At 42.5% G+C, this 14,726-nt stretch overlaps 1 protein-coding gene across 3 annotated transcripts in view; it reads left to right on the top strand.

Moving 5' to 3' along the window:
- Positions 1 to 14,726, top strand: part of BABAM2 (BRISC and BRCA1 A complex member 2) — a 355,229-nt gene that overhangs the window by 307,380 nt on the left and 33,123 nt on the right. The window lies entirely within an intron of this gene.

Genomic DNA, 14,726 nt, shown 5'->3' with positions numbered 1-14,726 from the left:
TATTTTTCTTTATCAGTCTGTGACAGATTGGAAATTAAAACAAAACAGAACAGAACTGGCTGTTCACCTCAGAGACTGGACAGAGCACAGCTCGACGCACGTCCCCCTTGGCCCGAGGCTCTGACGCAGGAACACCCTGCTGCTCAGACGAGGCCCGGTGGCCTGCCACCCTGCTCTGGTCCTGTGGTCCCAGGAGCAGCACAGCCTGTCCCGCTCAGTACTTCTTGGCCATAGAGTTCAGTCCCTCGTGAGCAAAACATGGAGGAGAGTGAAACAGCTGGTGCCGCTACCTGGCCTGGCTGCGCGACCGCTCGGAGCCACGTGGAGTCCGCACTTGACTTTCTCTGCCACACTGGGGTGGACAGGCAGCTTGGGGGCAAAGTAGTGTTGTCCCTGGACATGAGGGTTAGTTGGCCAGAAACCTCAGGACAATTCGGCAGTGAGGCAAAGCAAGGCCGTTGATCTCACCATCTGCTTCTTATCCAAAGAAAAATGGCGCGTTATGAAACAAAGGGGAAGAAAACAAAGCCTGAGTAGTAGCTAGTTGGTCTCTCTTCCTCTGAGCCCCAGTATGTTTAATGCATCCTCCCACTTCAGGACTTCCATACTATATGTGATTCTCGTGTTTGCTGACTTGCCCAGTGATGAGCCCTGGAGGGCAGAGTTCATCTTTGCTTCATCTTGAAGTCCCCTGCCCTTAGCACAGGGTCAGAGCAGATAGAGCAACTCAGAAACTTTATAAATGAATGTGCAAACTCACATCCTCTTTTCTTATTTGACTTAAAATAACACATTTGGTCCTACTCTCATACCAAATCATCACTGATTTTTAAATAGTTTAAAACTCCGTAGGTCATTCTTTGCGATGCTGAAGGATGCCTAACTCTCACCGGTCAAGAGTCCCATGGTCAGGAATGCTTACGGTCACATTTCTGAGTTTCAGACAAGCAGCTCTCTCTTCTCTTTTTGTACAAGTCTTAAACTGCCCTGCTCCTTAAACCAAATACATCCATACACACGTGTATATTTAGGTAGAGGGGTGTGTGTATGTACACATGTGAAAAATGGCACCTCTTGGTGAAGCATTCCTCTAGATCTGGGGTTCTCACACCTCTTCTCCGGATCCATATTGGTGTCTGTTCAGGCACCTCTTGGCAGATTCCAGTTTAATTTTTCTGTGAGCTAAGTGTGAGTGATGACTTAGCAAGTTGAACATTTAAAGAATCAAACCTGTTTTTCTGTGCAACCAATTAATAATATACCTAAAGTGAACCATTTGGCTTATAGAAACAAAGAGCGTTCCATCACAGAGAGTACTGGTAAGGGGTCAAGAGTAAGGCGGGGCAGGTGAGACTAGCTGCTTTGTTGTAAGAGCAGCAGGCAGGCTGAATGAGAAGGGGTGAGCTGTTGAGTCCAGTCAGGCTCTGCTGAGGTGTGACCAGGTTTAAGAGACTTTATTTTAAAGTCCTTTGGATCTTCTCTTTTTTATTCCTAATCTGATTCTTTCCATCTGTCCTTAAATGCTCTTGTGTATATGGCCTTCAACTTGTTTATTGAAACCTTCATCTTAACTGGAGCCTGATGGGCTGTATCACACTTTCTTTAGAAGAAAAATATACGTAGGCCTTCCCTGAGCTGCCCCCACCAGCATTTAAGAATTATATTTTTACCCAGGAGACCTTGGTTCATCCCTATGGGCTAGAACAAGGGGTAGAGTTAAGACGATTAAGCTGGCGCCACCATGTAGGACAGAGAGAAGAGCGATTCCTGGAGGCAGAGAAAGCTTACAGAATTACTTCAGGAGTGAATTGATTAGTGTTTGGAGCCGACCTGAATAAAATGGTTGCCGGGGGAGGCCTAATGTGGTCATTCTTAGGTTTAACCAAAAGTATATTCAGCTGTGTAAAAGCGGGCCGATACTTTTGAAAATATACATTCCTGCTTCTGTTAATCCACGATGGAAGTAGATGTGCTCCCAGCCCCACCAGTCCCCCATCCCCTGGTAGGAGAGTGCCTTGTGGACCATCCTCTCCAGGATGTGATGTCAACAGCGAGCCTTTCCAGAGATGGAAACAGCAGGACAAAGAGTCAAAGGTGACTCAAAGGTTTTGTTTTTGGTGGAACGGGTGAGAGAGGAGCAAGCTTATGGCTCTGATTTCAGATGTGTGATTTAGTTCAAAATCGTCCCTTCCCCAGTCGTTAGCAGAACATCTTAATGATGTCAGGGCCACTGGATTTGAAATCTGAAGACCTGAGTTTAAGGTCCAGCTTTCACATAACTGTAATTCTAAATTAGCTACTTTCTCTTCTTGAGTTTCCACGCTCTTACCTGTAAATGAGTTGTATGCCATCTCCATCGAGAAGACTGCAGCTGAGACGATACATGTGAAAACATACCTGAGCCAGAAGGCTTATGTTAAGACATATAAAGACACTCACCAGGCCTCTGGAATTATCCAACTGAAGCAGAGATGAGCAGTCAGGGAAGGATAGGGAGATTTTTGAGGATATTGAGAGATGGGACTTTCTGGGACTTTCTAAAGGAGGAAGGCTGAGGCCAAGGCTTCAGGGTTAACCTCACCTGAGTTTTGTGAGGGGCTGTTAAACAGATGGAGAAGAGAAGACAGTAAACATTTTAAAAGGAAGGGAAGTACAGATCAACACAGTGTTATGGAAACCGTAGTTGAAGAACAGAAGTGAGCCACAGTGTCAAATGCCATTAAAACCCCATAAATAGGACCATCAAGTATTTTCCCAAGCAAAAGGAAGAAAACCAGGAAATTGAAACATCAAAAATAAAAATTCTGAAAAGTCTGAACTCATTGTACCCAGGGGAATAACTCGTAAGGTCTGAAAGACAAACACATCCTGTCCTGCTCTCGGTCTGTCATGACTGTGCGAGTCAGTCTCAGACTTCTGTGCACGTTCCTGATTGATGGCCAGGAACATGCTTGCCTGTAGCCACCCCTGGCTAAGGTGGCAGATGAGCCAAAATGCCCCTGAGTAGAAACGCCTTCCAGAATGTCAGAAACAAGCAGTAAATCTAATTTGTAGCCCTTGTGGTAGAAAGAACATGGGCTCTAGGTCCGGATGGACCAGGCTACTGCTGGCCCATCTCTGCTTCATGGCTGCAAGTAAGTTCCTGGGTTGGCCATGGGGGCAGGCTTCCTCTCTAGTAAAAAGGAGCAAGAGAGAACCATGAGGCAGGAAGCACCCAGCACATGGTAGGTATTCAGTTAATATGGATTTCCTTCTTCTTAGCATTAAAAAAAAAAAAAACTTATTTATTAGAATGGAACACAAAACAAGAACCCCATGCCTAACTTTGCTGTAGTAAGAGATTTTTTCAGATTTGGGTTAAGGAAGAACACAAAGTCGTTCTGTACAAGCAGCTGTAGTAGCTGTGGTTCCCTTGCTTCTGCAGGGAGATGCACTGAGTCACAAGTGGCATCGTACAGTGGGGCTCACTGGGTAGGGGGGTCAGGACCCTGGGGTTCTCTGTGCAGCTGCCCAAGCAGCTTCCACTCTGTACCGCAGGCCCTCAGTTACCAAATGGATAGATGATTTCCAAGGTTCCTTTCTGAACTGTGGTATAACAAGTACGTCCACTGTTGTGACAAGACATGAAGATTTTTAAGAAGTATCTTACCTGCCTGTTGCTCAGCTCTGCCCTGAAAGCACACATGTCCAAAACACAGACAAGAAGAAGGGAATAGGCTGAAGAGGTGTCACAGAGTCCATGTGTTTCACTCACAGGGACCTCCAGGCCTGACTCTTACACCTGCTCATGAGCTCAGTGCGCTGGTTCCCAAGTCCCTAGCAGCTTAGCTGCCCAGAGGTCTGTGGGATGTAGGTGTAGCCTAACCTACGGCCTGAGCTGGGCGGCAGGGATGGAGTGAACCAAGAAACTACAGACAGCAGACACGAGACACTTAGTATAGGGCTGGCGTGCCTCATTCGGCCTGCTGTCATGACTATATGGCCCACTCTAAGAGTTAATATTCGTAATTTTAACTTTGAGTCATTTAAAGGGGGATATGGCAGAAGTAAATGTGAAGGCTACCTTAGAAGGATTTCAATCAAAAACAGTTAAAGGGGGAAAAAAAGTTTGGAGCTTCCAAGAATAAATCCTCAGTTATTAGGTACAAATACGCTTCTCTCAGGGTAACAGTGGTCTAGGACCTTTGCTTAAAAATGACCTATTCCTTTAAATTTGGATGTACAAGTCAAGCAACTCATTTAAATCAAAGGCTTGGCTCAACACGATCTCCTTGTGTTTATACAATGTATTCTCTTTCATTCAAGTTAGTTAGACAGGAGGATATGACAATTTAAAAACATCATTTAAGACAGCAACCATGCTTTGATCCGAAGTGAAATTTCTATTTGGAATTGACATCAAGGAGGAATATGAATTAATGTCCGTTCTCCTACTGTAGCCCCCACCTGTTCTCACAGAAGAAATAATGACCAAGGAGCTGGTCCCCAAAACAACTTAACAAAAACCTGGATAATTCACAGACCAAATCGTAGTCTTTAAATATATGAAGACTGATTACATTTCTGGTCTTTTTTATCCAAGCACAAAGGAAAGCTGTCTGACCAAGTTTTCATCAGGTTGCCTCTCTGTTCAGATGGTTTCTGGCCTCTGGTCAACTTTTGCTTCAAAACCCCATTTGACCTTACATTCTCCAGAGCTGTGATTTTTTTAATTTGAAGGAAGAAAATTACAGAATTAAAAGTGAAGAGTTCCTAAGGACTCCTGAATTTGCCCCCAAATAAAAAGGTGGACAAAACTAAGTTAGAAGCTTAACTGAAGGAACATGCCTACCTTTAGTGTGTGGGTTGTATTTTCTTAGCTGGAGGTCGGGTTAGAAAATGAAATTATGTAGACTTAGGTTTGTTTGTTTGTTTCTTTGCTTCTAAGAGAAGAGTGAGTAATAGTAGCAATCCTTTATGGATGTCTGCTACGTGTCAAGTATTCTCCATATATTCATTATGTCATGTATACTGCCCACCAGCCTTGTAAAGTAGATATTCCCATTTTAAAGATGAGAAAACCTAGACTTGGAGAGTTTAGTAAATGGCAAATGGCCTGAGGTCACCCCGGTCATAACTGGTAGAGTAGGAATCAAACCCAGATCTGTCAAATTCCAGAGATAATATTCTTTCCACTGTACCATCCTGTTCTTACATTCCTTTTAGGCACCAACCTTTATTTATCGAGCACTTTCTATGTACCAGATACTGTACCACATGCTTTTTTTTGCAACCTGGAGGTTAAAGTCTTTCTAGTTTTATAGATGAGGAAACAAAGCCTAGAGGTGTGTTCATCCAACCAAAGTGATACAAGGCTAAGTGGAGCCCAGGTCGCCACCTCCAGAGCACGTGCTTTCTTCACATGACCACTGAGCCTCACCTAGATAAGCCCTTTTCTGTCCATCCCACCAGATAGACCTGAACCTAAAGAAACCAGGGGACAGAGTGGCTTACCTTTGCACATTTCCATAACCACCTGATCTAGTGGGTCAGACATTTTCCTTTGATTTGGATATCTTAGCACAGTATAAATCTGGAGTGGAGAATCCTTGGAAAGTATAATACACAAATAAAAAATAAGTTCACAAAGGTTTCTGCATAGAGGAATGACACTGTGACCAGGGCTTCTCACCTCATCTTAAGAGGAAGCACACAATCACCCTTTAGCGGCACGGTTCCTCCCAGTGGGGAGGGTACAGCTCAGTGGTAGAGCCCATGATTAGCATGCACAGGGTGCTGGGTTCAGTCCTCAGTACCTCCATTAAAATAAAAAAACTTAATTACCTTCCCCCCATAACAAAAACAAACAAGGACTGCCCCATATTTGACCTAATTCTGTCCCGACCCTGTCCTATACCCAACCCCTGATCTCAGGCCCTACCCGAAGGATTGTCTGCTGAGGAAGTTAAAATTGTTTGAGAGAAAATGGAAGACTCCTGTAAACGGATGACAGCCCATGATCAGGCTTTCCACTCAGATTCCACTCAGCCTCCGTTTGACCATAAGTGACACACTAGTAAGTCTTCAGAGATGTTTTGTAAAGAGGAATCAATCCCTAAGCTGGGAAGTGAATAACTGTGCTCCTCTAATAATAAATAATAACTTATTTTTGATTTGTGTGTTATACTTTCCAAAACATTCTCCATTCTGGGAGATTTATACCACGCTGGGGGTACTTCAATTAAGAAAAATGCCTGACTCACCAGAGCTGGGGGTAGGGATATCGCCCCTAGCAATGTTCAAGGTGGCACACTGCTCATGGAAGAAAGTCCACATTCCTTGGCTTTGTGCTTACAGCTTTCCACAGTTGGGCATCTTTATCCAGAGTCCCTTTGCACCAATCCTGTCAGCCTGGATTCCCTCCTCCCCAATCACTGGCATTCCCTTGCTTTTCTCTGCTCTGACTGCTCACTACTGTTCCCTCAGCCTGGAATTCCCACATCTTTCTCCCTCCCTTGCCTGTCACAGTCCTCCCACTGCAGTGGCCTGTCAGCATCCTAGTCATCTTTCAAGACCCTGCTTATCGAACAAGCCTGCTTGAAGCCCTTAGACGGGTTGTCTTTCCACCCCAGGCCCCTCGGTGGTTCCTGCCTCTTTATCACCCTCTCCATCACCTCCCTTCCTGAGAACAGTAGTGGCGGAGTGCAGCTGGCACTGTCAGGGGAGGACCGAGCTTTGCTCAGCTTGGCCTCCCTAGGGTTGCTCACAGTAGGTGCTATGGGAATGCTTGTCAACTTGGATTCTTGTTGCTGTTTTCTCTAGAATAAAGCTCATAACCAGATCCTTTCAAAAATTAAAATGAAAAAACTAGATTAGTTCCAGAGTTTTTTTTTTCCTCATAAAGCCACGTTAGTCCTCTCTTTCTTTGGAGTTGTCACAATAGTTGCAAATTTGTGCCTGGCAGGATAGTCTCATTTTTTAAGACTGGAATTTAAACTGACCAGTGTCATTCCCCCTACTTTAATTATTTTAAGTTTGTCCTCTTTCTTCTAATCATCTACATTTGGTATATCATCCATGAATTTTTGAAATTTAAAGATTTTGCCCAGCTTTTAAGTACCAAGAATTTTACATCTGAATATATTTTAATTTACTTAAGGATTATTTTAATCAAATTCTTCCTTAATTTAGCCAGATTTCTGTTTTAATACTCCCAGGCCAGGAGTTTATTTATTGTGACTACATTCTTTTAAAGACAGAAGTTTAAACAGCATTAAATGCTATTTCTGGTGTTCTCTCTTGCTAAATTTTTTCTGTATCTCATAAAAATAAAAACACGTTTCCTTTTTTTATATGTCTAGTGTAGTCAACATTCCTCATTTTTATGATCCATGCCAATCACTCACTAGATATATATCAACTGCCTAGTGTGTATCTAGCCCAGTGTTCACATGTGGAGGTTATAAAATCATGGCAAGAACACTTAATTGTTAGTGATGCAGCCAAGACTGGATTCTGGGGACATTGGAGGATGGAGAAATCACTGAGTGACAGGGCAGGCAAGAGAGGCTTCCTGGAAGCAAGTCTGGCTTGGACTGGGTCACAGAAGCAAGAGTGGGTTGAAGGGACTGAACAAGAAGCCAGGCCTGAGGAGATGTGGGGGTCCAAAAGGGAAGCATCCCCAGGGGACACAGAAACCAGGCGCACCGCTGGAAGCCAGAAAGCAGGGAGCACAGAGTCACTCACCATCCATCTCCAGGAATCGTGGGTCCTCAGTTCCAGCATGAGGCCTGCAACGTGCAGTGTGCTCACTCAGCGTGTGATGGAGGAGGGATTTTTGTTATCACAAACAATGCTACAGCAAACCTTCTCCCACCTGCCTTCTTATGCACGTGTGGCGGTGTTTTAGGAGTGGGAATGCTGAGTATGAAGTATTTACAGCTTCACCTTTATTGTGCAAGAGGTTCTAGAAATCTACATTTTCCTCGCCAGTGATAAGAAACCCCAGGGTTCCACAGCCTTGACAACACTTGAGGATTGTTGGGTTTTAAAATGTTTGCCAGTCTAGTGGATGTGAAATGGAATCTCCTTGAGGTTTTAATTTGTGTTTCCCTCAAATGCCCCTTTTCTTTAGTTCCACAAGCATGTATTGTGTATCTCCTGTGTTGTGCCATACACTGTGCTAAGTGCTTGGGGTACTAAAATAAGCAGTTCATGGCCCCTGCCCGTAGGGGCCCTCAGTCTTCGCCATGGTTCCTACCTAGGGAGATGTATGACCTAAGGTGCATTTTCAGAAACCAGAGGTCTGAGGGGAGGCCCAAGCATCTGCTGTGTTGATTCCACAGTGATGCCCGATGCTCGCTTCCAGCTAAGAGCATGTGAGCTCATGGGAGGAGCCGCCTGGCTGGCTCAGTCGGGGTTTGTTTATGTGGGCAGGGCAAGAGACCCTGGCTCCTCCCTGGCCAGCTATGACGTCCCTTTCATCTGGAGATTCTTCTGAGAATTTATGTGAATGGCTCATTGGGTATTGGAATGATTCATTTGGATCTGTAAAGTACCTCAAAAGCAAATGCTAAACAAAATATATGAGCAGAGGCCAGATTTTCTATAACTTCAACTCTCTGATACAGTTGTAAACCTGGAAGGAAGGAAGGAAACAACCAAAAGGGGAGGAGGAGGAGACGGTCTCTGAACTCGGAGCTGTGCCTGAGGACAGCGACCCAGAACTCACACGGCCTCACTTCACGTCGCGCAGCACCTGCTCCACACAGGTCCTCCTCGCAGGACCAGGTCCTGGTCAGGGAGGGACACACGTGGGATGAAGTAGACAGAAGCAGAGAGAAGAGGCAAGAAAGATGACATTGAAACAGTTGGCCTTGGTGAGAAGTGGCAAAGGGAAAGGGGCTGGCTAGGAAAAGGCAACAGAAATAAAGAGAGAAAGTTTGTGGTCAGGGGGCAAATTGCATGTCACACTCGTTAGCCCTGGGGACCTCAGGGTACCACACTAAAGGTCCATCAACTCTTTACCGGAGGATGGCTCGGAGGATCTGGCTCGTGGTAGGAGGCATCTGTAGAAGAGCCAGCTACGTCTCCTTAACACTTGAGCCCAGTGTGTATGATGATTTTTTCATGTGCTCTCTGTCATCAAGAAAGGCTAAATTATTTTCAGTATATTATATTTACTGAGTTGTGAAGACATGTACAAAATTTAGAAAAAGGTCCATCAAAATAGTTAAAATTAAGCATTGTGAACATTTATGCTATAGTTAGAAATTTCACATATATCTAAGTGTATAAAGCCAGATTTAAAAAAAATAACAAACTAAGAAAAAGGGGAAGTTGGGTGAAGGAATGGCTATTTATTTTGTACCTTGCTCTGTTTTTATTCAGTCCTTTCAACCACACTATGAAATAAGAATTATTATCCTCATTTTACAGATGAGAAAAATCAAGATTCAAAGAGATGAGGTATTTTGCCTATGGTCTCACCACTAATAAATGGTGGGGCTAAGAATTGAACCCATTCTTATCTGACTCCAAAGGCTGTATGTGCCTTTTTTCCACTATACCGTGCTGTCACCTCCCATATTCGGATTTTTAGATTTAACAACAAAGTTCAAGACACTTCAGGCTTTAGTTTGGTAATACTACTAAATCCCCAAAGGTAACCTGTTTACATGATCAAATCAAACACAAGATAGTGGAAATCTGAAACCTGCTTAACAAAATCTCATAAATGTTTAGTCTCCCCTGTCACTTAAAAATAAGGCAGTGATAGTAAAAGGAAACACTATTTAATTTTTAATACCTTGAGTAGATATTCTTCTGAATGGGAAAACTTGACTTTTATATTTCTCGTAGGCGAGTATTTTGGATGTGTGGTATTTAACTTCCCAGTGGTTAGAATCTGTGTGTCTCAAAGGTTTAGTGTGTAGTTAGTAGGATTGGGGGTGGGCAGTAAATAAATGGCAACTTCCCTAATTAGTTGTGTGCCCCCTGTGGGGGCAGCCAGGGAAAGAGAAGTGTCCATACTTCTTGGGAAGAGTTGACCTCAGATGGAATCGTCGTCCAAAGGGGAGCTTCCAGCAAGTCAATATGGGGTTAAAACTATCTCCTAATGAGGCTTCAAGGAACTGGAGGGGCCTGAGAGAACTGGAAATGGGAGCATAACCAGAACCACCACAAAGTGAGTCCACGAGCACCTTCCCTCCTGACCCAGAAACTCAAGAGTATAGAGTTTGGAAGGGTTGGAGAAATGAAATAATGGCTGACTTGTGAATAATGATGAAAATATTTGATGATGTGACTCCCAGGGAAGCAATTATGGTTAACCCCTCATTTGTTTGGCATTTTCAAGGATTGAACTGTCCCACATAACTGAATTTTCCAGACAACTAAAACTTTCCTATTTATGTGCCTTGAATGTTTTTAACCATGCTTGGTGGAAATAGTTCTCAAATAGATTATACAATCTATTCCCTTGAACAGAAGCTGTAAGAAATAATGTTTTCTTAGTTGCCTTTGACTCCAAGTCTGAGAAGACCTGATTAAAAGAAGTTTAAATAGTCAGGACTCATAACTGTCTCATGTAACATGACATCCAGATCTGGGCAGTAGCAGAGATGATGGATTTGACAGCGGAGTGATGTCAGGCTGACTTTCCCCACGTGGTCACAAGATGAGGGCACAGCTTCGCCTTAAGAGCTCATGTGATAAGATGTAGGCAGGAATGAAATGGGGGTCTTTAACCAGAGAGGAAAATTTTTCTCAGAAGACCCCTCACTGACTTCCTCTCAGGTTCCATGGGCAAGACTGAGTCATTCCTATGCCTGGGCTTTATGAAAGGCTGAGGGAGTGAATACTCAGCACTTTTGGACTGTGGGGTGGGAGGAGGGCGCTGCCCATAGAAAAGAAGGCTGGAGAATGGCTGTTGGATAGGCAACCAAGAGTGTCAGCCCTGGTACCAAGAATGGGAGCGAACATCACTATGTATGGTAATCGCTTGAGGGATGGTTGAGTGCTTTTTTCCTACACTGAATGGCCCAGACTGGGATGCTTTTTGATGAACTAAGTCTGCTTTTATTTACTATTCTCTCACCTTTCTTTGGGCCAGACTGCTGGTTATCACTACTTGTTGTTCATGTACCTTGTCCTAATCTTGCCATAATTAGATTTTTTTCTGGAAAAAAAAATCATATGATCAAACTCATTAGAACTGTGCCTGAAATGTTCTGAGTATCTGACAGCTTTCCTGTGGATCAGATGCATAGCGTAGCATTTCCTTTGGCTGTTCAGTGTCATTTTTCCCATTGTTGCGATTTGGGGGAAGTGAGGAGTTTCTAGAGTCTTGTGAACTTAGATACAACTCTCATGAAGTCTTCCTACGGGGAAAGGATGAGCATTTAGGGACAGTGAAGCTTATTTGCTAGAGAAGGGAAAACCATCAGAACCTCAGCATGATTTAAAGAGGGAGGCAGCAAACTGATCAGTGCATTCAGCTCCCTCTCAAAGCTGTATGGCTGGTGGTTGCTTGAACAGAACCACCACCACCAGCTCTGGGACTGTGACCCGTGGAACCAGTCACCGCAGCGACCGTCCAGCATGAGACAAGCTGGTGCAGAACTTAATTATTCCTGCCTGCTGCCAGGGCGTCAGAGCCCTGTGAGGGACTCCTGTGAAATGCCCAGGTTGAGCAGAATTAGGTGTTTGGGTGTGACTTGTTTCAACAAGTTCTTGAAGACAATCATGCTTTGAAAATGGTTATTGAAATTATACCGAACAAGGGAGGACCATCCCTTCTGTGGGTAGAGAGCTGACCAAAATTCAGTCTCCGTCTACAGGTGGAAGAAAATAGGAAGCAGTTGTCAAAACAGTACTGACAGTGAGTAACTGAGCCACATGGAATGGTTCTCCTCTGAGAATCGAACCCGAGCTCATAGACAGGTTGGGTTCTAAGGAAGCAAATGTGAAAATGTTCAGATTTGATGTGGCTGAGACTCTGAGCCCAGACTGCTTAGAACCTTGGGAGTTCCCTAAAGCAGATTAGCTATTTGAAGGCCCGCAGTCATTATTTTGCTATGCATCAGAAAATCTTGAGCTAGCCTATAGGCAAAATGTAGTGACAGAAACATTTGAGGATAAGGAAAACAGGTCTTGTTTGTTTGTTTTTTTTAAACACTCTTTTAAAAAAATTAATTATTAATTTTTTTTAATTTGGGGGGAGGTATTTAGGGTTTTTTTTATTTATCTTTAATGGAGGTACTGGGGATTGAACCCAGGACACTGTGCATGCTAGGCACACTACCACTGAGCCATACCTTCCCCCCTTTTGTTTTTGTTTTTAATTCTGACTAATTTGTACCATTCAACTCATTCTTATAAGAAAAATGCAGTTATTTGTCATAAATATTTTAGGCATTAACTCCTTCTTACACTTAGAACACTTTGAAAGAAGGCAACCTTTTATTGACTGCTGACTGATCCAGACAGAGTACATCCTAGTTAAGCTGAGCGAGATATTTATATTTTTCTAATTTTATTTTCTCACATGTGAATTCATATGTATTACCGATTTTATCTCTGAATTGCTCTGACCATTCCTGCCATGCTAATAATCCAGCCACTGTGTTCAAATGTTAATATTGGCTTCAACTATACTTTTTAAGAAAACTCTCCATGGAGAAATAGTCATGTTATCAGTGCTTTTGAGGGGATCATGGTACAGATCAACATACAGCTGGCTAGCAATTTTTTTTTTTAAATCAGAACAACTCACTTGCCCAGGTAAATAAATTTACATTCACATTTTGAATTGTTTCTGGTCTTAATTGGGCATTTATAGAAGGTCAGAGTGAATGGTTCAGAGCTAGGTGGGAAAATCATTTTTCAGCATATCAAAATACTGGCAACTCATTTTCTACAACAAAAAAGGAGCCCCTCAAAAAAAAGTTTCATCCCAAAGCCTCAAAAAGCTGATAGTTTGAGAATCATGAAGTTTGTGGTATTGTCTGTGTTACTTGAATACTGAATGGTGACTGTACTTACTTTAAATTTAGAAATTATTCCCACTGAATTTTATTATTTAAAATTATTACTGTTTTGAGGGGAAGCTTGCATGTTAAATACTTTTCACCAGTGCTATTGCTATTTCTCTGGGGGTTAATCTGAATATCATTTTATATTTGGAAACTTGTATATAAAATAAACATAGTTGAAGTCAAATTAAAGTATATGTGAATAGGCATTTTTATAAAATTAATCAGAGGAAATGAAATGAATCAAAAGAGGGAAACAATTTCAGAAAACAATATTTATTGAAAATGACTGAAGATGTTACAGATCAAGCTCTGTAAGATGAAGGGGTTTATAAGGGTTTTCTGAATCCATTTGAGTGAGTCTGTTTTTCAGGTTTTGCATTGTTCCTATATGTTACCAGATCTCTGCTTTGGCACAAATAGACATGTATTGAAACTGCATTGAGGCACTTGGAAAATGTGACTAAAAAGTGGACATTGAAAATTTTGCCACTTTTCTTTGGTTATGCAGTGATTCATTTGTAGAAACCCCCTGTGGCACTGACTCAGAGTCAAATATACCCAGAGGTCTAAGAGGCCTTACCAACTGGACATTTTTTTTTTAAGTTTGCTAGAAACCTAACTTCCTTCAAGAAATCATTTTGGGTACTTAGAGGGCCCAGTCCAAGTCAAATGTCACCCTAAACTGACACAGTGATAGATGTATAACTATCTAGTATGTATTTTAATTTCATATATTTGTCTCATGTAGCCAAAAAGATGAACCTTGTACATCCTTCACAGTAGAGACTTCAGCCGCCTAAACTGTCATCATGACATGGCGAGTGTGTTGTGAGCAGGTTATACCAGTATTCTCAAGAGCAGGAGGCAACGTGACCCAGTTGAAGGAGCTTGGGATTTAGATCATGGGACTAGAGTTGAGTCCTGCCTCTGCGTAGCTATGGCATGAGCAAGTTAAGAAACCTCTTGGCATCTCAGGTTTGTTCATCTGTTAAATGCAGATGGTAAAAATAATGTCTGCTTCAAGTAGTTATAAGCATCATATTGGATAAAGAATATAAGATTACTCTGTAAAGCTAGAAAAGTCTGTGCACATTTTTCTTGTTATTATTTTTTATAAATTAATATGCCTACCCCTTGTCCTAGAAGTGAGGAACAGTCACATATTATATACACATTATATACCTTGAGGAATGTGCTATTGAAATTGTGTTTTTAATGAGTTTGCCTTAACTAAAACAATTGATTTAAAGGATCCCCAAGTGAACAGGTAAGTCACCTAATACTTGTTAACAGGAAATATTAGAATCAGTCTAAACTATAGCAGTAGATAGATGTGGTGCTCAGATTCGGCCCTGTTGAATTCCATGGAGGAGCTCCCGCTGATTTAGGAGATGTGTATGATAACACATAAGGAAAAGTGTAAAACTGCTGACTATCAAAATTTACTGCTTGATTGGAAGTAAAGTGACAACTTTATGTTTTTCTGGTGGTCCAGTTACATATCCTATAAAAAAGGAAGATTGTCACTTGCCCTCTTGAGCCCCTTTCCACATTCATTCTTTAAGGAGTCTGCATCCCACATCCTCCATTGATTTCTAGATGAGGAGGACACTGCCCAGCCTTTGAGGAGTTTATGATATAATTGAGACTTAAAACAGATATACAACTAACTGCCCCGTGGAATACTAGACAAGGTAAGTGTCATAGCAG

Source organism: Camelus dromedarius, chromosome 15 (assembly GCF_036321535.1).
Source record: "Camelus dromedarius isolate mCamDro1 chromosome 15, mCamDro1.pat, whole genome shotgun sequence".
Lineage (NCBI taxonomy): Eukaryota > Metazoa > Chordata > Mammalia > Artiodactyla > Camelidae > Camelus > Camelus dromedarius.
This window is presented reverse-complemented; position numbering and strand designations above follow the sequence as displayed.